At 35.9% G+C, this 26,303-nt stretch overlaps 1 long non-coding RNA gene across 2 annotated transcripts in view; it reads left to right on the top strand.

The window, feature by feature from the left end:
• Positions 1 to 12,978: 12,978 nt before the first annotated feature.
• LOC137659451 (uncharacterized) overlaps positions 12,979 to 26,303 on the top strand; it is a 63,071-nt gene continuing 49,746 nt past the window's right edge. The window contains exon 1 of one of the 2 annotated variants that reach the window (XR_011047540.1): positions 12,979 to 13,029. This is a non-coding gene — a long non-coding RNA (uncharacterized lncRNA). Of the gene's footprint in view, positions 13,030 to 21,020; positions 21,142 to 26,303 lie in introns of those variants that run through there. The other variant, XR_011047539.1, reaches the window with a different exon arrangement.

Here is a 26,303-nt window from a genome sequence, read left to right as displayed (position 1 = left end):
TATATATATATATAATTATTTATATATGCTATATATACACACATATACATATATATATATATGTATACGTATATATACATTAATATTTTGTACCTTTAGGTATATGGACATATATATATATATATATATATGTATATATACATATATATTTATATATATACATATATATGTATATATATGTATGTATACTGTATATACTGTATATATATATATACATATATACAGTATATATATGCATATATATAAATTTTATATATAAATGTTGTACACTTTATTGCAAATAAATAAAAACATTATTGAGGTTAAGGTGATGCAGTTACTTTAGACAGTTTACTGTCTATCGTAATAATACTAATAAAAAGATAATAATAATAATAATTATAATAAAAATAATAATAATAATAATAATAATAATAATAATAATAATAATAATAATAATATTACTAATAATAACAATGATAATAATGATATAATATACATGTGCATGTAGATATACACTTTAAATACTATTTAATTATATATTCATTGTGTAAAAAATTCTTATCTAGTCCTATTTCGTTTAAGTACTGATTGCATGTATCATACACACACACACACACACACACACACATATATATATATATATATATATGTGTGTGTGTGTGTGTGTGTGTATAAGAACAGAGTATGCAATGGAAGATGAAATATCATTGGAAGGAGAAAGGATTAATGAGATAGAATCATTTAAGTATTAAGGAACTATGATCTCCAATACAGGATCTTTAGAATTAGAGATTAGTGAAAGATTGACTGATTTAAAGTTTTCAGGCATCCTGACATCTAGGAGAAACTAGTGAGAGATTGGAAAAGGAAATCAGATAATGGCTAAGTAAAATTTGGAAATCAAATCGCCTTAAATTACATATAAAATCAGACTATATATCAGTTTAGTGAGATCGGTGTTACTGTATGGACATATATATATATATAGGCTACCAAAGTAAAAAAAAAATCGAAATATCTATCAAATCATAATTTCACTTTCCTTCATTTGAATAGAGAGCCAAAGCTAAACAAGTTAATATAGAAACCAACAATCATGTAAATTCTTTTTAGACATTTCTGCATTTTATTTTATATGATTATGCCAATAAAAATGGCTGTATTATGCTCCCAAAAAACTCGTAGGTAATGTTCAAATTATAGATTGACAGCTTAAGATACTTGACTGAAAAATACTTTCCAAATACTTTCCAAGTCGTTCAGATTCAAGGGGACCTGCCATCTCAGTCTATAGACCCTGTAAGCCTCTTGCTCTTTATTCATCAAGTCTCTTACACTCCCTTTTCAAAGGTTTAAAGGTCACTCATGAATGGCAGAGTTAAGGGAGGGTGATATTACCCTTTAAAGCATGACAATGCACTAGAGACTGACCATATTATAAATGATCAATGTCCAAGCTCCCTCTCCACTCTAGCAAGGACCAAGGAGGACCAGGTAATGGCTGCTGATGACTCAGCAGATAGAACTATAGGCTCCCCAAACCCCACATCCCTAGCTCACAAGAATGATGAGGGTGCAGTGACCAAAGGAACTAACGAGTTTGAGCTTGACAGTTACCAGGCAAGGACGACCCTGTCTCATCGCCTGTGTTCGTGCCAGGAACAGTTAATGATATCATTTGAACTAAAATGCTAAACTCTTTCCCACATTGCTAATTCAATTTCTATTGTAAGAGCTTTAATTCGCTTGATAATTACTGAGGCCCTGTGGCAAAATTGGATATAGTTATCACAGAGTATTGATAACGGAATTATTTTGTTGGATTTAAATATTGATCAAATAATGGTAGATGTGGGGGGAAAAATAGCTGTAATTAGAGGGGCACCTTTTGCTCGACCTTGACCTTTGACCTTAACATGTATCAATTGGCTGGGATTTTCATACACTCAAATATGAGCCAAGTTTGAAGTCTCTGTAACAACGATGTCCAAACTTATGGCTGATTATGTGAATTGGACATTTTGCTTGACTGTGACCTTAACCTTTGAACCTGACCTTTCAAAATTTAATCATTTCCAGCTTTTCGGTGGAGATTGTAAATATGAAGTTTAAATTAGATTGGGAGCATTGAAACACAGTGCTCCAAAAACCTATTTTCGAAATCCAGCTAAGGAATATCTTGTCTTGGCTTCACACAAATTTCGAATAGTTCCAGGTTCAAGGAATGGTCAAGGGAAGGTGTTTCATGCTGCCGCTCGGGAGAGATTTCTTTTCTGGAGGGATAGTGAGAAGCTAGGAACTAATATTGACGGCCTAAGACGAGCACCGGAGTGTAAGGCCATTCTTTTGTCAGAATACCAAAAATGTTTAATAAAAAATCATTACAGAATGAAAGAAAGGAACACAAATGTTAAAGAATCAAGACCTAACAAGACATGTCAGGGGATAAAGGAAGAAGCTCAGAAAACAAAATCTAAAATGTGAGAGAACAGTTTTAGGACTCCAGCTGTGGGATTGAGTGATAAAAACGACAATGAAATATTTATTCTAAAAATATTTCAATATTTTGTCTTCCCTTGTACCGGCATAGTGCATCACCCGTTGAAATTGTGGTTCAATTACTCCTTGATGGGCTCAGCAGCTGGAATGGGCATTACTCGAACACTCTGAACTAAACCTTCAAGGAGAGCAATGCATTTTTCGCTCGTTAATCGGCCACCATCTACCTGGAGTGATTCACCTGGTGCAAAGTCCCCCATCCAGCCCCAAATAGCTGTGCTAACTCGACCAAGTAATTACTTAGAAAGGACACTGTAAATAGGGACTCAATCATGCAGAAATAAGCCTCTTTGAATCTAGATTATATGCTATCTCAAGATAAAGCTACAAGTAATTAAACAATCATTAAGTATCTACAGACAGGGTATTAGCGTAGGGAATCATTTTATACATATGCTATCTGCATGTTCATTTTTTTGGCAAAATAGAAATAAACTTAGGGAAAATTAGTATATCCTACTTGACAACATTTCGTGAAATTACGTCGTTCTGACACTAAGCAACCTTTTTATATGATTTTTCAATCATATCAATTTCTCAAAAGCTCTGCTAGTCTATAATACAAAGTCTCATTTACCTCAATCAAACTTTTTTCCGACTCAATTAACTAAATTCAGTATCTACTGTATCTATCACTGAATATCTATCATGCAAAGTTAAAACTTAAAGTTCGCTATTAATCAACCTTCCAACAACAGAGCTACTAGTACCGCTACTAGCTACTACGTATATACTAGTAATGAATTAGGTTAGCAATATTTGCTAGAATATTAACAGTTATCAAATAAGATTTTTTTAATGATATTATATTTTACAATCTGTATCAAGACTCTTTATTTAACCTCTCTCCACAATCCTTAAAACAGAAATTACTTCTTTATTTCCTCAGTGTTGGACTTTTTTGGGGGAGAGGGACATTCTCTTACCACCACACCACACCAGACCCTTCCTATGAAAAGGTTTACTGCGCTGCTCCCAAGAAAAAAATAGTAAATGAAAAGGAAGGAAATATATATATATATATATATATATATATTTGTTGAACCGAAAATTACGGTCTATTAAATTTCTGATTCCTGATCTAAATATTAATCTCTGGCACCGTCGTTCAATTAGTTCATTATGCTGAATGTTGCATAAGATTTATCATAACTCTGACCATCCTTTACATTTAGATCTTCCGGGACAATTCCATCCTGTTCGTAATACTAGGTATGCGGTTCATTCCAATAGCCAGGCCTTCTCCATCATGAGGCTAAATACTACACAGTATTCTAGAAGTTTTATTCCAGCTGTGACCAAGTTGTGGAATGATTTTCCTAATCGGGTAGTTGAATCGGTAGAACTTCAAAAGTTCAAATTTATAGCAAATGTTTTTATGTTGACCAGGCGGACATAAGTCTCTCTTTATAGTTTATATAAGAAATATCTGTTTTAATGTTGTTAATGTTTTTAAGATATTTTATTTTTAATTTTTCATTACGTCTTACATGGTTTACTTATTTCCTTTCCTCACTGGGATATTTTTCCCTGTTGGAATCCTTGACCTTATAGTATCTTGCGTTCCCAATTAGTGTTGTAGCTTACTATAGTCCATTTCTTTTAGCCATGCATATTTGCACAGACTCGCATCGGTGCCCTTTTAGCTCGGAAAAGTTTCCTGATCGCTGATTGGTTGGAATTATCTCGTCCAACCAATCAGCGATCCGGAAACTTATCCGAGCTAAAAGGGCACCGCTGCGAGTCGGTGCAAATATACATCGTTAAAAGAAATGGACTATAGTAATAATAATAATAATAATAATAATAATAATAATAATAATAATAATAATAATAATAATAATAATAATAATAATAATAATAATAATGGACAAACATGACATAAATTAGCTCCGAAAATAAGGCTTTTTCGAAATTATTATTTAACAACATCCTTTAGTAATAGATGAACTCTATATAAGTCCCGTATCTAGATCCTAGCTGTTTATGGTGGTATTATAATTGATTTGCATAAATCAGCAACCAGGCCACCTGTTTCGAGCGCGCGTGCGTGCGCGCATGTATGTATGTGGACTTCACTACAGCTAACCGACATCAAATGTACAATTTAGTCTCAAAGGCAAAACAGAAAAAAAACAACCTTATCAATTTTCCTTTCGTGGCTATTATTAATTTTTTACGGGTATCACTCGTCAGCTTTCGAAGATTTTACACGTACGCACGATCTCACACACACACACACACACACACACACATATATATATATATATATATATTTATATATATATATATATGTGTGTATATATATATATATATATATATATTATGAAAAAGACTCATATCGGTGGAGAATGTGAGACGTATCGTCGGAAAACCGAAAGGGGAATTAAAAATTCAATTGAGAATAAAATATAAAGACATAAATGGAAAAAAATATGTGTAATTCTGCTAATGTAATTACAGTTGGAGTGCTGAAATTATCCACCAGTCTTTTCATACTGTTAGCGTTTTTTTTCTTCTTTTTTTTTCCCTTTAGAATTGTGATACTTATCATTCTTTCTTTATAATTGTGATATTTACCACACATCCAGTAAGTCTTCCTTCCATTCCTCTATTCTTTAAGTACTAGTGTATGCCACCGGTCAAAAACGACGGTTGAATATTTAGAGATATATGCCATCGCCTCCCCCTTTTCCTTTCCTATACTCAATTTTTTATAATGAGGCGCATTTGCACTGACTGGCGGCGGTGCCCTTTTAGCGCCGAAAAGTTTCCTGATCGCTGATTGGTTAGAATTATCTTGGCCAACCAATCAGCGATCAGGAAACTTTTTCCGAGCTAAGAAAAGGCACCCCTGCGAGTCGGTGCAAATCTGCCTCACTAACAAGAATCGACTATAGTACACGCTAGTTTGGGCAATTTTGGGGAGATTGTTGTTTTACGAGTGGTTGCCACTCAGCGTGACAGGATATATATATATATATATATATACTGTATTATATATATATATACATATATATATGTTTATATATACATATATATATATATATATGTATATATATGCATATATATATATATATATATATACATAGTATATATGCATATATATATATATATATATATATACATATATATATGTTTATATATACATATATATATATATATATATACATATATATATGCATATATATATATATATATATATATATATATATATATGCATTTATATATATATATATATATATATGTCAAAACACTTGCATTTAGATTTACATAGGAAGAATAAATACTATCCATGGACTAATTTCATTTTTCTTTCCTTACTTTTATTATAACATATATTGAGGAACCATTGTTTGGTCGTCAGAGTATGAAAATGTTCGCTTGTTTTCATCAGGAATGACGACAAAAAAAAAAGGCTTGTAACAATAGTGCGAATGCTGAGAATATTAAAATCAAATGGTAGTTTGGTCATAAAAACATCTATAAGTGCTCGTTTGATATTACCAGCTCTCCGTATCTCTCTAGTTTTGGAGGTATAGTATTCCAAATTGGAGGATATTATTAAAACAGCTAGAGATAGAATTTTGCAGTGGATAGATTGCTGTAGAAAATTTGTATATGTAGATGAATTGTTTATGTAGGTAAATTGTTGTAGACGAATTCTTGGGTAGTGCCATAGCTTCTGTACAATGGTCTTCCACTATCTTGGATTAGTGTTCTCTTGCTTGAGGGTACACTCAGACCCACTATTCTAACTAATTTCTCTTCCTCGTGTTTTGTTCAAGTTTTTATAGTTCATTTCGGAGATATTTATTTCAATATTATTCTTACAATATTTATTTTTTCCTTGTTTCCTTTCCTCACTGGGCTATTTTCCCTGTTACAGTCCGGGAAGATCTGATTGCAAAGGATGGTCAGAATTATGAAAAAATCTTGTGATACATGTATAAAACAACGGTGCCAGAGATTATTATCTAGAACAGGAGTAGGTAATTAAATATACAGGAATTTTTTGTCCAACAAAAGATGAGAGTTAGCAGCTAAAGCCCAGACATGAGAACAAAACTCTAAAACAAGGTAGAATGAAAGAATTGAAACACTCCTTCAAGGTAGATACATCATCGAAAATCTTAAAAGGCACTCTCAATAAGCCATTCTTTTCATGTTCAGTTGAAGAAGAAACAGAACGAATCTATTTCTCAAAAGTAAATTTGCAATCAAGGATCACACCTAAAATTTCTAAAGCTTTATATAGTTAACCATTATCAACGCAGAGATTTGGAAGATGAGGAGCCACTTCCTGCAAATTAATATTTTGTGACTTTTATTTCGAAATAAGGAGAGTTTAGACTTGGTAAGGAGAGAGAGAGAGAGAGAGAGAGAGAGAGAGAGAGAGAGAGAGAGAGAGAGAGAGAGAGCAACTTTGAAACGCCCTAGTTGTACTCAAAGTAGTCACCTAATCATTCTTGGATCCTTCATTTAGGAAGAATGAAAATTGTAGTCAATTTGGTAGTAATGATGAATTCAGTCCATTTGTAGTTGTTCTCCATAGGTCTGAATCATGCTGGATGCTGTGTGGAAATCAGGAAAAGGGATAAATGAGCATAAACAGCGATAGAGATGAAAGAGTTCCCATTTATTTGTAGTTTAAAATAGAAACAGAATTAGCTGGTGAACAAGTAAAAAGAATCGATACAATTCTCATAAGGTTGCAAGTAAAATTAAACTAGTTGCTTCTCTTTAGGGTTGTGGTGGCCGAAGTGGTAACGTTCCTGACTGGTGAACACCAGACTGGGTTTACAGTCCCGCTCAAACTCGTTAGTTTCACTTGGTCGCTGCACCCTAACTATCCTCGTGAGTTAAGGAGGAGGGTTTCGGGGGAGCCTATACGTCTATCAGCTGAGTCATCAGCAGCCATTGCCGGGCCTTCCTTGGTCCTAGCTTGGGTGGAGAGGTGTTTGGGCGCTGATCATATATATATATGGTCAGTCTTTAGGGCATTGTCCTGCTTGGTAGGGCAATGTCACTGTCCCTTGCCACTGCCATTCACGGTTGGTCTTTAAACTTATTTATATATACAAAACTATCGGGCAATATTGTGACCCAGCACCACTAAAATAAGAGCCCAATGCCTCCTTCAAATTTAAAGACGTCAATAGACTCTATATGAGTAATTTCCAGGACATCCAAAGTGTCCCACTACGGATCTTCATGATCCCCGTTTTTTTTGTTTTTTTTTCATACCCACCAGTATTTTTCTTGTTATTCCTACTCTTGTTTCGTTTCCTGAGAGTCTTATTGGCATCCTGTCCTCCTCAAGATTATTCAAAAGACGAATACCGTCAATGGAACTTCTACAAAATAAATAGAAATTTCAAGAGAAGAGTAAAGCGTGATTATATCCTACAGTGGATATATATATAATGTAATCGTGAATCAATTTTCGTTTTTAAGGTATATCTAAAGGTAATAATGTATCAGGGAGACGAAATTTAGACAATATTCTTTATAAAGTTGGTTTTGAAGACTTTTGCACTTTCCCAGAAAATGTTACAACAAGTTAAAGAGGAATATTGCTATCCTTTTATTTAATTCATTTACAGTATCTACTAACACCCTTAAAGGACATTTCTTAATAGGTAAGATTTATTCAAATATACATCAACATGAATGATATAGACCAGTTACCAACCCATGGGGCTTTTCCCATACCAATGGATCGAATAAAAGTGGTGGATGGCCTAATATTGTCTTAGGCTTGTTAGAAATCTAAGCGACGTTCCTGTCTTCCCTGTACTGTCTTTGTAAAGGTATAAACCGGGAATCCAGTGTCTCCAAAACTTCGAACAGATTAAAAAAAAACTCTTCCCACACTCATTAAAGCCCTAAAGAATATTTTCATTATTGAGAGAGAGAGAGAGAGAGAGAGAGAGAGAGAGAGAGAGAGAGAGAGAGATTTTGCATTAATGACATCAAAATAGTTACAGAGCAAATGCTAATGTCTTCTACGGGCGACTAAAACAATTGTCTCGCTTGATGTGGAAGACTTGGGAGGTCCACCTATCAACCTTCATACACTTCTGCAATTTCTCTCGATAATGGTCCATGCTGCCATATATCCGGTATGATCTAATTCTTGACTAACTGCCCACTCAACTAAAATTGTAATTGTAACCAAAAGTTTCGTAGCAGGCTCAAAATAAACAAAAGCATTCTTAAATAGTTGTATAAAAATCATACACTATCACGTATAAACTTGTCTGGGTAACCTAGCAACTAAGGTTTTGAATAAATCAATGTAATGGTGAGTTGTGTTTTCAAGCAGCTCGAGGGCCAAATACCATATATAAATATGATCAGTAGGGTCCACGTTTATAATCCTATTGAGAATGATGTGGTTAATCTTTTTGAAAATATCGCCGATGAATAACTTGGAAGGAGAAAGAAAGCACTGGACCATGAAAGATATGTACTTGCCAAAGGGCCCCGAATTCCTTACCACAGGAGTTAGGAAACTATCAGATAAGATCCAAGAAAGTAGACTGAGGTGGTACGGTCATGTCATGAGAAGAGATGAACAGTATATTGGGAGGAGAGTGGTGGAAATGGAGGTACAAGGAACGAGAAGGAGAGGGAGACCAAAGCGAAGGTGGATGGACTGTATTGTTATTACCCTTTCATAGTCATTTTATATCCATCGTGAAAATATCTTTTTTGGAGAAACTACCGTTCGTTAACCAGTGTTTCAGATAGGCAATTTTAGCAGTTTTTACAACGTCTTTCCTTCATTCAAAAACAATATTTGTTATCCTGTTAAATTTCTTGGTGCTAAAGAAGAGTTTTTGCAATGTTGTTTTAACGTGTAAATAGTTTTACCCCAATAATCGGGGTGAAATTCTCCACAATTGGTTAAATTTCCTAGGATTCATTATTAAATCCACGCAGGATTCTGGGTTAAATCCCTCTAGGATCCGTGGTTAAATCCCCTTGAATTTGTTGTTAAATCTCCCAGTGGTCGTGGTTAAATCCCCAAGAGTTCTTTGTTAATTTTCAAGAATATGGTTAAATCTCCTAGGATTTGTGGTTAAATCCCGCTGGGATTCGTGGTTGAATTCCCTAGGTATTTATGGTTAAATTCTCAATGTGGTTAAATCCCCCAGAATTTTTGGTGAAAACCCAAGAATTTATGGTTTAATCACCTAGGATTTGTGGTTAAATCCCACAGAATTTTTGGTGAAAGCCCAAGAATTTATGGTTAAATCACCTAGGATTTGTGGTTAAATCCCACAGAATTCGTAGTTAAATCTCCCTAGGATTCGTAGTTATATTTCCAGAATTTTGTGGTTGAATCATCATGATTTGTAGTTAAATTCCCAGGTTTCGTGATTAAATCCCCTTAGGTTTCATGGTTAAATTCCCAGAATTTGTGGTTAAATCCCGTGAATTCATGGTTAAATTGTCCTAGGATTTGGTGTTAAATACAGAATTTGTGGTTAACTCCCCCAAGAATTTGTGGTCAAATCCCCTAGGAGTTGTGGTTAAATCTCCTAGGAACTGTGGTTAAATCATCCTAGGATTCGTAGTTAAATTCCCAGAATTTATGGTTAATTCTCCAGAATTCGTGGTTAAATCCACCTAGGATTCGTTCTTAAATTCCCAGAATTCGTTGTTAAATCCCAAAGGTTTCGTGGTTAAATCCCCAGATTTCATGTTTAAATCACCAGATTTCATGTTTAAATACCCCAGGATTAAGTGTTAAATCCTCAAGGATTCTGGGTAAAATCTCCCCAAGGATTCAGACTTGAAAGACCCCAAGGGTTCGGGATTAAATCCTACACAGGATTTTTGGTTGAATCACCCACAGGATTATGGGATAAATCCGCCAGGATATTGGGGTGAATTCCCACGTATTTTATGGTAAACCCCTACAGGATTCGTTTATAAATCCCCCAGTATTTTTTGGTAAATTCACCCGAATTTTGGGGTAAATCCACCAAGGATTTTGTGGTAAACCCCCACAGTATTCGTGGAATAAGGTACCAGGATATTTGGATAAATCCCCCTGGATTTTAGGGGAAACACCCACAGGATTCAGGAATAAATCCCCCAGGATTTTAGGGAAAACTAACACAACATTCATGGATAAATCCCCCTAGGATTCGGTCGTGATGTTTGTATGTTACCTGGGTGGGGATCATCGGATCAAAGAGTCCGTTTATTTGTTATTTTTAATATATTACATCGTCTTTTGTTCGTATTTTACGGTATTCATTTCGTCTATAGTGGGTGAGTCCATTGATGATTTAGGGGAAAAATTAAAGTCGGCCTTCCGGGGAAAATCCATTATTGGTTTAGGGTGAAATTAAAGTCTATGTAACTTTAAAAGTTATAACTTTCATTCTATCCGTCACAATACATCAATACCGTAAAACAATAAATCAATTAATATACAAATACAAGTGAGGAGATATATATAGAAGGATATCTCACGAGAAAATGACAAAAATCAGTGTTGTGTAAGACCCTTCTTCCCCTTCCGTTTAAAAGTGCTGTTGCCCGAAAATGGTTCTCTTGTTTGCCATCAGATGGTGCTGAAAACTCGTTTATAGATTAAATAATCGGTAATTTTTGTTTTAAGGAACACCACGAAATTAATCACTTCCGTGTGAATATATATATGTTGATGATATATAAATTATAAGGAAAAATAACTAAAATCTGAACAGACTTATCGAGTCATTTTAAGTTTTTATGTGGCGAAGTCGAAAGAACATCATCTCGGGAGTTTTATGATCAAACGATTCAATTTTAGAACGAAACATTCTTGGAAACAATGGATTTAGATATAGCCTTTCGTTGTGATTCGATTTTTTCTTCTCATTTCGTCTTTTAAAAGACCAATGGAGATTGGCCCGATGTATTTATGTAGCGAAGCCATGGTTTTGAAAAAAAAATTTCCTTCGTTGTTTTAAAGGTTTAAAGGCCACTCATGAATGGCAGAGGCAAGGGACAGTGACATTGCCCTATCGAGCAGGATAATGCCCTGGAGACAGGTACATTTATTATTGTTGTTGCTGCTGTTGTTGTTGTTGTTATAGATTTTATTAATTCGAATTTTGAGATTTTTTCAAAATGATAAGGACTTGATCTAACATAATTTAAATTTTGGAAATTTATTTTGATATAAGCGATATTACTATTGTTTTTACTTAGTTCCAATATCCCTTGATTTACTTCATGGAGAATAGTGCATTCAGTACACCTCACGGAATGCACTGTAGGCATTACTTGAGTCTTCCCAGTTTGCTGTTAAGGTTCTCCAGCTAACTTATATATATATATATATATATATATATATATATATATATATATATATATATATATATATATATATATATATATATATATATATATATATATGCTTTCTGGGTGGTAACACCTTAACGTGGTGAAAGGGTTTGTGTATCGCCATGATCAGCAAAGCTGTACTAGTCAGGGTTACCCATACTAGGTAGGTTTGCTGTGAGGGATCAGACAAAAATCTCCCACCATCACCAATCCACACTGGTCAGCGTGGTGATGAAAACCCACCAAACCCCAGATATGGATAAGGACATGTCTGAGACCCTTGTCCTGCACTGGATTAGAAACAGCAGTTTCTAGTCCACTGCAGGACAAAAGCCTCAGACATGTCTTTATTCGTGTCTGGGGTATGGCCAGTTTTCATCACCAGGTTGGCCAGTGTGGATTTTTGTCTGATCGCTCATAGCAAACCGACCTAGTATGGGTGTCCCTGACTAGTACAGCTTTGCTGATCATGGTGGTACCTAAACCCTTTTACCACGTTAAGGTTTCCCCACTCAATGTGTGTGTATATATATATATATATATATATATATATATATATATATATATATATATATATATATATATATATATATATATATTATTATTATTATTATTATTATTAGCTAAAATATAACCCTAGTTGGCAAAGCAGTATGTTACAAGCTTCGTCTCTTACTTTGTCATTCAAGAAATGTACAGCGTATAATACGCCTATGCGTTTGTGCATATTTATATTTGCGTAAACTTATTTTGGGATACGGATGCGTTTTTTTCGAATTTCTATTTCATAATATATTTTGTTCTTATCCACGTTAATTGTTCATAAGTGTAATGCTTTTTTCTATTGATTAATTTATAAACTTACATGTTTATTATCCTATTTTATTAGTTGTAGATACTAAAGGGATAAATTATAGATAAAAACAAAGTCCTGAAAATTGGTTTTAATCCCACCAGCCAATTGGACAAGCGCTTCCAAAGCCTTTTGCCAGATTACGAAGTTTTTAGCCAATAAGAAACGGCAATAGAAATGACAGACAAAGTTGAGGTCTCTGATTGGCCAAAGCACCAATTCCTACTTTTGAAAAAGTCACTGTGATTCTGGTCCTCTGGAGCTGAAGACGTACGGTGGTCAAGGTGAGCTAGTGGTGAAAAAATACGACGTATTTACTATTTTTCTTTATATTAGGGCGATTTTTTTTATTATATAAACGTCAGAGGATCGATTATAGTCAGGAGAATACCGGAATGATAATTTTCGACAAATACTTTGAGTCGGTGACGTCTAGAAAGGTTTTGGTCGGCCATTACAACGTGAAAAAAAAAAAAAAATATTTCCTTTTCGATTTTTGTGAATATTCCGAGCTGCCGAAAACAATGGTGTTTATATCATTACATTATTCTATTATAGAATCGTGAAACAAAATTACAGTGTTAATACCGCTAATAAGTGCTTGGTAATTAAGAGAAAGGGCTCAACATGGTATTTTTAATGTAGATAAGCACCAAGGATTTGTCATATATCAAATCTCGATTTTGAATAGTTCTGTTACCAACCAACTGCTTAGGGGTTGTGGTGGCCGATGTGGTAACGTCCCTGACTGGCAGACTAGGGTTCGAGACCCGCTCAAACTCGTAAGTTCCTTTGGTCGCTGCAACCTCATCATCCTTGTGGGGTAGCCTATAGGTCTATCTGCCGAGATACCAGCAGCCACTGCCTGGCCCTCCTTGGTCCTAGCTTGGGTCAGTCTCTAGGGCATTGACCTGCTCGATAGGACAATGTCACTGTCCCTTGCCTCTGCCATTCGTGAGCAGCATTTAAACTACATATATGTTTTAAGTCTTAATGAATCTTACGTTTGTTGATTATCTTTATTCCAAATATTCACAACATTAATTTGATTAACTCGAAATATGAAAGTTAAAGAAATCCACTATAAACTGTATTTATTTAACCATATCAAAGCGTTGTTCATGCAATATTTAAGCAATGGGGAAACGACTTCACGAGTCTTTTCATAGTTTATATATGACATCTGTTTTTGATGTTGTTAATAGTTTATATAGGACATATGTGTTTTGACGCTGTTACTGTTTTTAGAATGATATATTGTTAATTTATTCTCATCATTTATTTCGTTATTTCCTTTTCTCACTGGGCTATTTTTCCCTGTTGGAGCCCTTGGGCTTAAAGCATCTTGCTTTTCCAACTAGGGTTGTAGCTTGGCTAATGATAATAATAATAATAATAATAATAATAAAAATAATAATAATCATTAAAGATTTAAATTTCTGACACCGTTAATTCCCTTTCGTTAATGTTGGTATTTCTGGTAAATTACTTAATTACTTCAAGGGCTGCTTTTCTGGTCCTATACAGCAGGGGAACTATACTCTCTACATGACCTCCACAATCATTTTATCATGTTCATTCAAAAACATTCAACATTTCATATCGCGTATTGCTCTTTTAAATGTTAAATCCTCATTATCGAAGCGCTCATACAATAGATATTTATTTATGCGTAAAGTTTATTTCTATATATTCAAAGCTTGTTACACTAGTTCTTTTTAACCTTTTGGGATTTGAGTATCCTTTATAAAGAGTCCGATACCGCCCCCCCCCCCTCCCACCAGACCTGTCTTCTCTCGGAACGTGAAAGGTGTTGTTTGAAAGAAGGCGTGTGTGTGTGTGTGTGTGTGTAGGGGAGGGTGTCATTTCAGTGATCTTAGCCTTGCCACAGTTATTAAACCATATTTAATGTCTTGATATCGATGGTGGTCCATCCTTAACACATGTTTTTTAATTCTAACCGATATTAGAATGAGGGTAAACTATTCTATCTAATTTCTCCTCTTCTTGTTTTTTGAAGCTTTTATAATTTATATATGAAATATTTGTTTAAATGCTCCTTGATCTTTTTTTTTTTTTTTTTTTTTTTTTTTTTTTTTTTTTTTGAGGTGCCATACTTTTAGCATTAGATGTTCTTTGACCTCCATTTTGAGATGCCATCCTTCTAGCATTAGATGCTCCTTGACCTCTATTTTGAGGTGCCATCCTTCTAGCATTAGATGCTCCTTGACCTCTATTTTGAGGTGCCATCCGTTTAGCATTAGATGATCCTTGACCTCTATTTTGAGGTGCCATCCTTCTAGCATTAGACGCTCCTTGACCTCTATTTTGAGGTGCCATCCTTCTAGCATTAGATGCTCCTTGACCTCTATTTTGAGGTGCCATCCGTTGAGCATTAGATGATCCTTGACCTCTATTTTGAGGTGCCATCCTTTTAGCATTAGATGCTCCTTGACCTCTATTTTGAGGTGCCATCCTTTTAGCATTAGATGATCCTTGACCTCTATTTTGAGGTGCCATCCTTCTAGCATTAGATGCTCCTTGACCTCTATTTTGAGGTGCCATCCTTCTAGCAATAGATGTTCTTTGACCTCTATTTTGAGGTGCCATCCTTCTAGCATTAGATGCTCCTTGACCTCTATTTTGAGGTGCCATCCTTTTAGCATTAGATGATCCTTGACCTCTATTTTGAGGTGCCATCCTTCTAGCATTAGATGCTCCTTGACCTCTATTTTGAGGTGCCATCCTTCTAGCAATAGATGTTCTTTGACCTCTATTTTGAGGTGCCATCCTTCTAGCATTAGATGCTCCTTGACCTCTACTTTGAGGTGCCATCCTTCTAGCATTAGATGCTCCTAGACCTCTATTTTGAGGTGCCATCCTTCTAGCATTAGATACTCCTTGACCTCTATTTTGAGGTGCCATCCTTCTAGCATTAGATGCTCCTTGACCTCTATTTTAAGGTGCCATCCTTCTAGCAATAGATGTTCTTTGACCTCTATTTTAAGGTGCCATCCTTCTAGCATTAGATGCTCCTTGACCTCTATTTTGAGGTGCCATCCGTTTAGCATTAGATGCTCCTTGACCTCTATTTTGAGGTGCCATCCTTCTAGCATTAGATGCTCTTTGTCCTCTAATTTGAGGTGCCATCCTTCTAGCATTAGATGCTCCTTGACCTCTATTTTGAGGTGCCATCCTTCTAGCATTAGACGCTCCTTGACCTCTATTTTGAGGTGCCATCCTTCTAGCATTAGATGCTCCTTGACCTCTACTTTGAGGTGCCATCCTTCTAGCATTAGATGCTCCTTGACCTCTATTTTGAGGTGCCATCCTTCTAGCATTAGATGCTCCTTGACCTCTATTTTGAGATGCCATCCTTCTAGCATTAGATGCTCCTTGACCTCTATTTTGAGGTGCCATCCGTTTAGCATTAGATGATCCTTGACCTCTATTTTGAGGTGCCATCCTTCTAGCATTAGACGCTCCTTGACCTCTATTTTGAGGTGCCATCCTTCTAGCATTAGATGCTCCTTGACCTCTATTTTGAGGTGCCATCCGTTTAGCATTAGATGCTCCTTGACCTCTATTTTGAGGTGCCATCCTTTTAGCATTAGATGATCCTTGACCTCTATTTTGAGGTGCCATCCTTCTAGCATTAGATGCTCCTTGACCTCTATTTTGAGGTGCCATCCTTCTAGCAATAGATGTTCTTTGACCTCTATTTTGAGGTGCCATCCTTTTAGCATTAGATGTTCTTTGACCTCTATTTTGAGGTGCCATCCTTCTAGCATTAGATGCTCCTTGACCTCTATTTTGAGGTGCCATCCTTCTAGCAATAGATGTTCTTTGACCTCTATTTTGAGGTGCCATCCTTCTAGCATTAGATGCTCCTTGACCTCTACTTTGAGGTGCCATCCTTCTAGCATTAGATGCTCCTTGACCTCTATTTTGAGGTGCCATCCTTCTAGCATTAGATGCTCCTTGACCTCTATTTTGAGGTGCCATCCTTCAAGCATTAGATGCTCCTTGACCTCTATTTTGAGGTGCCATCATTCTAGCATTAGATGCTCCTTGACCTCTATTTTAAGGTGCCATCCTTCTAGCAATAGATGTTCTTTGACCTCTATTTTGAGGTGCCTTCCTTCTAGCATTAGATGCTCCTTGACCTCTATTTTGAGGTGCCATCCGTTTAGCATTAGATGATCCTTGACCTCTATTTTGAGGTGCCATCCTTTTAGCATTAGATGCTCCTTGACCTCTATTTTGAGGTGCCATCATTCTAGCATTAGATGCTCCTTGACCTCTATTTTAAGGTGCCATCCTTCTAGCAATAGATGTTCTTTGACCTCTATTTTGAGGTGCCTTCCTTCTAGCATTAGATGCTCCTTGACCTCTATTTTGAGGTGCCATCCGTTTAGCATTAGATGATCCTTGACCTCTATTTTGAGGTGCCATCCTTTTAGCATTAGATGCTCCTTGACCTCTATTTTGAGGTGCCATCCTTCTAGCATTAGATGCTCCTTGACCTCTATTTTGAGGTGCCATCCTTCTAGCAATAGATGTTCTTTGACCTCTATTTTAAGGTGCCATCCTTCTAGCATTAGATGCTCCTTGACCTCTATTTTGAGGTGCCATCCGTTTAGCATTAGATGATCCTTGACCTCTATTTTGAGGTGCCATCCTTCTAGCATTAGATGCTCCTTGACCTCTATTTTGAGGTGCCATCTTTCTAGCATTAGATGCTCCTTGACCTCTATTTTGAGGTGCCATCCGTTTAGCATTAGATGATCCTTGTCCTCTATTTTGAGGTGCCATCCTTTTAGCATTAGATGATCCTTGACCTCTATTTTGAGGTGCCATCCTTCTAGCAATAGATGTTCTTTGACCTCTATTTTGAGGTGCCATCCTTCTAGTAATAGATGTTCTTTGAGCTCTATTTTGAGGTGCCATCCTTTTAGCATTAGATGTTCTTTGACCTCTATTTTGAGGTGCCATCCTTTTAGCATTAGATGTTCTTTGACCTCTATTTTGAGGTGCCATCCTTCTAGCATTAGATGCTCTTTGTCCTCTAATTTGAGGTGCCATCCTTCTAGCATTAGATGCTCTTTGTCCTCTAATTTGAGGTGCCATCCTTCTAGCATTAGATGCTCTTTGTCCTCTAATTTGAGGTGCCATCCTTCTAGCATTAGATGCTCCTTGACCTCTATTTTGAGGTGCCATCCTTCTAGCATTAGATGCTCCTTGACCTCTATTTTGAGGTGCCATCCTTTTAGCATTAGATGATCCTTGTGACCTCTATTTTGAGGTGCCATCCTTTTAGCATTAGATGATCTTTGACCTCTACTTTTGAGGTGCCATCCTTCTAGCATAGATGTTCTTTGACCTCTATTTTGAGGTGCCATCCTTTTAGCATTAGATGTTCTTTGACCTCTATTTTGAGGTGCCATCCTTCTAGCATTAGATGCTCTTTGTCCTCTAATTTGAGGTGCCATCCTTCTAGCATTAGATGCTCTTTGTCCTCTAATTTGAGGTGCCATCCTTCTAGCATTAGATGCTCTTTGTCCTCTAATTTGAGGTGCCATCCTTCTAGCATTAGATGCTCTTTGTCCTCTAATTTGAGGTGCCATCCTTCTAGCATTAGATGCTCCTTGACCTCTATTTTGAGGTGCCATCCTTCTAGCATTAGATGCTCTTTGACCTTATTTGAGGTGCCATCCTTCTAGCATTAGATGCTCTTTGACCTCTATTTTGAGGTGCCATCCTTCTAGCATTAGATGCTCCTTGACCTCTATTTTGAGGTGCCATCCTTCTAGCATTAGATGTTCTTTGACCTCTATTTTGAGGTGCCATCCTTTTAGCATTAGATGTTCTTTGACCTCTATTTTGAGGTGCCATCCTTCTAGCATTAGATGCTCTTTGTCCTCTAATTTTAGGTGCCATCCTTCTAGCATTAGATGCTCTTTGTCCTCTAATTTTGAGGTGCCATCCTTCTAGCATTAGATGTTCTTTGTCCTCTAATTTGAGGTGCCATCCTTCTAGCATTAGATGCTCTTTGTCCTCTAATTTGAGGTGCCATCCTTCTAGCATTAGATGCTCTTTGACCTCTATTTTGAGGTGCCATCCTTCTAGCATTAGATGCTCTTTGTCCTCTAATTTGAGGTGCCATCCTTCTAGCATTAGATGCTCTTTGTCCTCTAATTTGAGGTGCCATCCTTCTAGCATTAGATGCTCTTTGTCCTCTAATTTGAGGTGCCATCCTTCTAGCATTAGATGCTCTTTGTCCTCTAATTTGAGGTGCCATCCTTCTAGCATTAGATGCTCTTTGTCCTCTAATTTGAGGTGCCATCCTTCTAGCATTAGATGCTCTTTGTCCTCTAATTTGAGGTGCCATCCTTCTAGCATTAGATGCTCCTTGACCTCTATTTTGAGGTGCCATCCTTCTAGCATTAGATGCTCTTTGTCCTCTAATTTGAGGTGCCATCCTTCTAGCATTAGATGCTCTTGACCTCTATTTTGAGGTGCCATCCTTCTAGCATTAGATGCTCTTTGACCTCTATTTGAGGTGCCATCCTTCTAGCATTAGATGCTCTTTGTCCTCTAATTTGAGGTGCCATCCTTCTAGCATTAGATGTTCTTTGACCTCTATTTTGAGGTGCCATCTCTCTCTCTCTCTCTCCTCTCTCTCTCTCTCTCTCTCTCTCTCTCTCTCTCTCTCTCTCTCTCTCTCTCTCTCTCTCTCTCAAGAAATACGTCACGTCTAAGAACAATATATTTTTACGTAGATTTCCGATTAAAATTACGATTATTTTAACAGCATGCTTTTAAGTATTATGCGTATCTTAACTGCGTAATTTGTGTTGATAGTCAAATCCACATTATTGAAGCACTTAAAGAGCAAGCGTAAAGGAGGGAGGGGTCATTTCAGTATAAGCCTTGTCTAAGTCATTTAACCCTATTTCAGTTATTTGACGATAAATAAAAATATTTCTCGTTTATCAAATCTCGATTTTGAATAGTTTTGTTAACCAATTGCGTAGGGGTTGTGGTGGCCGATGTGGTAACGTCCCTGACTGGCGAACGCCAGACTGGGGTTCGAGCCCCGCTCAAAATCGTTAGTTCCTTTGGTCCCTGCAACCATACCATCCTTATGAGGTAAGGATGGTGGGTTTGGGGGAGGCTATGGGTCTATCTGCTGAGTCATCAGTAGCCATTGCCTGGCCCTCCTCGGTCCTAGCTTGGGTGGAGAGGGGGTTTTGGCGCTGATGAATGTATATATGGTCAGTCTCTAGGGCATTGTCCTGCTCGATAGGGTAATATCACTGTTCCTTGCCTCTGCCATTCATGAGCGGCCTTTAAACCTTTAAACTACATATTTAATTTAAGCCTTTGTGAATCTTCGCAGGACTTGTCAGTTTTAAAAGTCCCATTTGATCAGGTTAGTCACCTGCACTGGACAATACAGCCTTAGCTGATGTTAATTATATGAAGTTACATTTGAGGATTTGAGAGAAGTTTTAAAGGTACATAAGTAATCTTAGAGAGTGTCTGGGTTGTCAGTTGATTGTGTGGAGGGGAACCAGGGGATTGTGGGGAGGGGGAAGCAAGTAATTTTTTTTTTTTTTTTGGGGGGGGGGGGCAGGTATGTGGAACGAGTCGTGTTTGACGAAATGAATTACACTCACACCATTTGGGATACATACATTGCTTTTGTAAGGAGTATTGACCTCTCTCTCTCTCTCTCTCTCTCTCTCTCTCTCTCTCTCTCTCTCTCTCTCTCTCTCTCTCTCTCTCTCTCTCTCTTCTCTCTTTCTCTCTTTCTCTCTCTCTCTCTCTCTCTCTCTCTCTCTCTCTCTCTCCTAAGATATAAATTATTTGTAAGTTTAGACTAAGTCAGCCTCATGTCATCTCATCACGTGCAATTGCACAGAAGTGGTTGGTAGAATAAGAGGCTTAATTTTGATCTTTAAGGAACTCTATACCACGAATATATTGAAATTAAGTTTAAATCAAAGAAGGAACTCACCGTGATAAAAGCTCAAGTAGGAACACGGCTTTTTATTTAAGTTTTTAGTAAAGATTCTTGGGAAAACCTTTATAGAAACTATTTATTTTGTATGCAACTCGTGTTCTTCTCATATTCCATTGGCAGACGTATAATTACCTCATTAGTCAATGACCAATTAACTCTTACTGTAAGGGGGGCGGGATTCCTTGCCTGTTTTTCGACCAACCAGACAGAAACTGGTTTTCTGTATATTTGTTCTTCGTTTAAGAGGACGGGCCTACTCGATGTCAGTGAACTGTGAAAACTAAAAAAAAAAAAAAAAAAGTTTTTAATCTGAAAATGGGAAGCCTTATTTAGTAATTAATACCAACAGTCTTTGTTCAGTATCAAGGTAAAAAGTTGAATTAATTTTGTTACTAAGTGATTATCTTCATGGTGAAATTACAGGCTACATTATCATTTTGATATTAAAACCTTTTTATTAGTGATCCACATGGTTGCCTAAATCTTCAATACTGAAAGACATTCTTTGTGGATTAGGCAATTTGAATCGAAGGTGTGACTTTCTGTAATAATTAGCAGAAAAAAAAATGCAGAACCGTATATGTAAAATGATCAGTGCTTCTGTTTTTAACAACTATAATATTAATAGAGATGCTACTACAATTATAATTTTAATCTAACAGCGTATATATTCTTAACAATTTTTCACATTTGAAATTGTGGTACAGAACGACTCTTAAATGGTTGAGCATTGATTTCACAATCATGCAATGTAGACTGTAACATCATACAGCAGTGGCAATTTTTATTTCAAGTTACAGTTTTCGAATCGATTTCACAATTACGTCTTTGTTACATCATTTTTGCCTCTCTAGGTGACATAGACACTCTTACATGAGTTGCTCATCTGGCAATGATCGTGACTTACTAAATGATAATATTAATGTATTTTGTGTATGCATAATGTTTTGTTCCTATTTGTGTGGTGAGAATGTATTTATCCAGCGACAGTAAATGGTGTCTCATAAAGTAGGGTCCATACATGAACTTTACTTAGAGGGCTGTTTTTCTGGTCCTGTCACACACAGGGCCTATGGCTACAATATCAGTCCATCGTGTACATTCTAAGGTTTTTCTTATATTGCACAACACATGTAGTGTTTATTACCAAATGCTTTCGTTTTGAAACAGTTAATATTTAATTTAGTATTTATCCTAGATTTATTTACATGTTGTTATTTACTATTAGTTTTCACATGTTGGTTACAGAATCGTAAGAAGTTAGGAGGAATTTCTTATGTAATTTTGATATTTATGAGAAAAATATTTCTTGGAAAGCATTTATTGATACGTCTTTTGTATTAAACCTTCATCAATATTTTTCTATCATTCACTAGTGTGCAGGTGTAATCAAAGCATTAGTTAATGACTAAACTCGTACTGTAAAGGGTGTGGAGAGGTCCCTAGTCTGTTTTTCAACCAGTCAGGCAAAAGTGGTTTTCAACATATTTGCTCTTCGTTAAGAAGACAGCCCTATTCGTTGTCAGTGATTTTTTTAAAACTGGTTTTAAATATAGAAATATGAAGCCTTATTTAGTTATGTAAAGGCAATAAGCTAATTTTGTATTGAATATATTAACTTTTGAATTAATAACTGATGAATAGTTTCATGTGGAAATTTCCGAAGGCAATGTCATTTTGATGAAACAAAACTGGTTATTAGTGATCAACAAGATTGCAAAAAGCGTAAATATTGTCTTTGATACTTCGTGGACTAAGCAACTTGAATCGAAGGCGCGACTATAAACTTTTTATATGAGACTACATTTCATCTTTGACTAGTTTAGATATTTGTCATTTTTGTGATTGTGGGAAATGGTAGTGTTTATAAATAGTTTGTTACTTGACATTAAGCTATTTTCTATGTAAGGAAATATATTACTTTAATTGATCTACAATTATCAGCAATGAAAGTATTTTGACTTTTCTAAGGGTAGTTATGAAGGACCAGTACTTCTGTTGTTTTAATTCGAAGTCTTTGTTGAGATGTTAATAACAGTTACACCATTTCTGAGTGGGGATATCTTGATGTGGTGAAAGGGTTTGCCTATCGCCATGATGAACAAAATTGCACTAGGCAGAGCCACCCATACTAGGTTGGTCTGCTGTGAGTGATCAGACCAAAGTCTCCGACCATCACCAATCCACTATGGATCAGCTTGGTGAGGAAAAGACTGGACAAACCCCAGACATGAATTGATATGGCTGAGGCCTTTGTCCTGCAGTGGACTAGAAACAGCTGATGATGTTGTTGTTGTTGTATAAGTTATAATTATAAACCAACTAATTACAAATTTAACAATGCATAGATACTGAGGTACTTAATGAATTGAATGCTCCCATTTGGCAATGTGGTACAAAACTAATCAAAAGTGTTTCTTCTAAACATCGCTTCCACAGCTATAGAATTATAGGTAATTGTGACACCCTGCAGTAGTTTTACTCCTTATTTGAAATGGCTGTTTAGGAACTAAATTCTAAAGTATTTGTCTATATAGAATCCTGTTTGTGTTTCCAGGGGTTGTAGGATATCTAAGATGTGTTGCTCATCTTTCAATAATCGGGGTTTTTCCTAAAACATAAATTGTCTTGTTTATAATAAGGTTTATTTTTTGTGGTTCAAAGTCTGGTCACTATAAATGGCCTACAGTATAGTTTGACCAATAGGTGAACTTTTAATGTTTTCGTTTTAAAACTGAGGTACGATTTGAGTTTTATAATTATTTCAATTTTATTTTCATTGAGATATTAAATATTATTCTATTATTTTTCATATGTTGGTTGCAGAATCTTAGTAGGTAAACAAAAATTTCTTACTAAATTCAGATTGTAGGCTTATCAATGACCTACACCAGATAAAGGTTAATTTGGAAAATATCTATCTAGGTGCCATGTCCTCGACGTGGGCTCTCAATTGCCTTCACCTGGTCCTGTCATAAGCTTTCTGTATAATTCTAAATTTTCCAGCTGTTACATTCTCTCTTTAAATCTACAGTAAGCTGTACAAAAACTGTTTCATTTGTTGGCCTCTTGCTCTTCCCCCTTCTATATTTCCCATAAGCCACAAAATTTCGATCTTTTCTCTTCTTATTACATGTACCAGATACTCCATCTGCCTCCTCCATATATCACCTTTAGTAGTGATATCTCTCTCTCTCTCTCTCTCTCTCTCTCTCTCTCTCTCTCTCTCTCTCTCTCTCTCTCTCTCTCTCTCTAGTCTATGGAATCTTGTAGATTCTCCTGTAAAACCATAATTCAGCTGCATTTATTTCCCTTTTCAAGTTCTTGTTTAATGCCCACTTTTCTAAACGCCATGCAGGGACGTTTCCAATTAGCCACCATAACCAATCTTGATAATTATTCTTTCCTATTACCACAAACTGCAGTTTCATTTTCATTTATTTGTAGTCGTCTGTCAACCATTCTCTATCATATTTTTAGAATCTCTACTGTATCATCAGTGTCATTTATGGTGAAGTAAAATTGTATATCAACAAAAAGCTTGACCTCTCTTCAATTCCCTGTAATAGTTTTGATAGATCAATACTAAAAATACAAAATAAATTAGTATTGGGCCTAATACACTTCCTTGTAGCACCTCTGCTTAATGGTTTGAGTAAGAATTTCCAATTTCGTACACAATAGCTTCTTTTAACCCCTAGAATCGTTACAGATAGTTTCATGTTATTGGAGCCAAAATGTACATATACTGTAGGTTCTAGAGCCTTCAAATATGCGGACCCAAGATTATATAACAAGCTCCCACTAGACATCAGTAAGAATGAATATATCAAGGCTTTCAAGAAAAAACTGAAGATTTTCTTGCTTTCTAAGTGCTTCGATGAAGTGGATTAGAAAGTTAACGTGCAATACGCTCTCAAATACTAAAGAATATATACGACAAACTGATCTTGCAGGTTCTGCAATGAGTAGGGCTTTTCTTTGTGTAATAGGACCAGGAAAACAGCCATACCTGTCTTCATCCACTATTGCAAGTCAATCATATTTACAATACTGCATAAAGTTGTCACCGTAGATTATAATTGTCTATATGCAGCCTGGTTATCCGGCAATTTTTCATACTTCCCATATGACTAACTAGTAATTCAAGAATGACATATTCGAGCCCTTTTGCCATGCAGGATATATTCGAAATAGCCACTGTCTCAGATTTAGGATATTTACTTGTCAATTGTTGCATTTAATATTTCTGAAACACTACAAAAGTATTTTACTCCAATTACTTTAGATATTGCCATAAGATAAATTACACGATTTGATTTGTAGCCCCCTTTAAAAATTTTTATCCTGATGACTTCTTCATTAAAACAGGATGTCAGAAAACTCTCAATCATCATTAAAACTCTTTTTATCTTATTTGTGTGTCTGGTTTAACACCAATCTGATTCTGAATAAGCCCAAAAGATCCAATTGTATATTTTTATTTTGCTTTGGAATTTTAGTAAGTTATCAGCTAGTTCTTGGTCACAATGTACACCCGGCGGCATTTTTCTTCAACCTTTTAGAAGGCTACTGTATATAGCTTATTCCTCTCTGTTGCTGCTTCTTCCTTCTTAATAGGCCCTTTATGGTTGTGTATCCCTTTTATCCTACCTCCTCCTGTAAATCATGCTTGGCACTCATTACCTTCATCATTCACTTTGTAACAAACTCCACTTAACCTCGACGTTTTTTCTCTCTTTACCAGCAAATCCATATAATATAAGTAAGTTTAAATTCAAATACGTGTGTTGAGGATACTTGTTCCTCATATATCATAGATTCGATATCACTGGAATTTATTTAAGTAAGATATTAGGTAATTTTTTTAAAAGCCCATCAAGAAATCTTGGATTAAATCATATAATTCAGTTACTTTTCCCGTGATATTTTCGAGTTTTTAGTCTATTTCAAAGACCAAGGTCTTTTAGTTGGATTTTGAGAAAAACTAATCAAGCTTGAAGTTATATTAGTCACTTTCACTATCTAGAAAAGCCAAGATTGCTTGCAAGATATAAAAGAAAAGATTCGACTATCCTTAGCGATCTAGCGTTGGCTGTTTACATAGTTGCTTTGGTTTGGCTGAAGAATGAAGTCGTTAAATAAGAGTTGATGATAGGTTTGTGAAGGTTGTATTAACACTTATTATATAACACACACACACACTCTCTCTCTCTCTCTCTCTCTCTCTCTCTCTCTCTCAGCTGTTTTTTTTTCCATTATTTAATTAATATTTTGTTAGTAAACTCTAAGTTTCATGAGTGGGTCTCCCACAGAAGTACTGATTACGTCAGAATTATTTAATTTCAGTGTTCCTGTAACATTGTTAATAACAACTTCAAGTATATTCTTAGTTGAGAGTGAAAATAACATTGATATCTTATGTCAGCAAAAGAGAGTTCTATAGTCGATAAAATTACAAGAACATTTTGTTCAGTCTTTCGAAAAAGCTATCATTGCATAGAGGTAAATTTGAAGACATCCTTTTAC

The sequence above is a fragment of the Palaemon carinicauda genome, chromosome 20, assembly GCF_036898095.1.
Source record: "Palaemon carinicauda isolate YSFRI2023 chromosome 20, ASM3689809v2, whole genome shotgun sequence".
NCBI lineage: Eukaryota > Metazoa > Arthropoda > Malacostraca > Decapoda > Palaemonidae > Palaemon > Palaemon carinicauda.
This window is presented reverse-complemented; position numbering and strand designations above follow the sequence as displayed.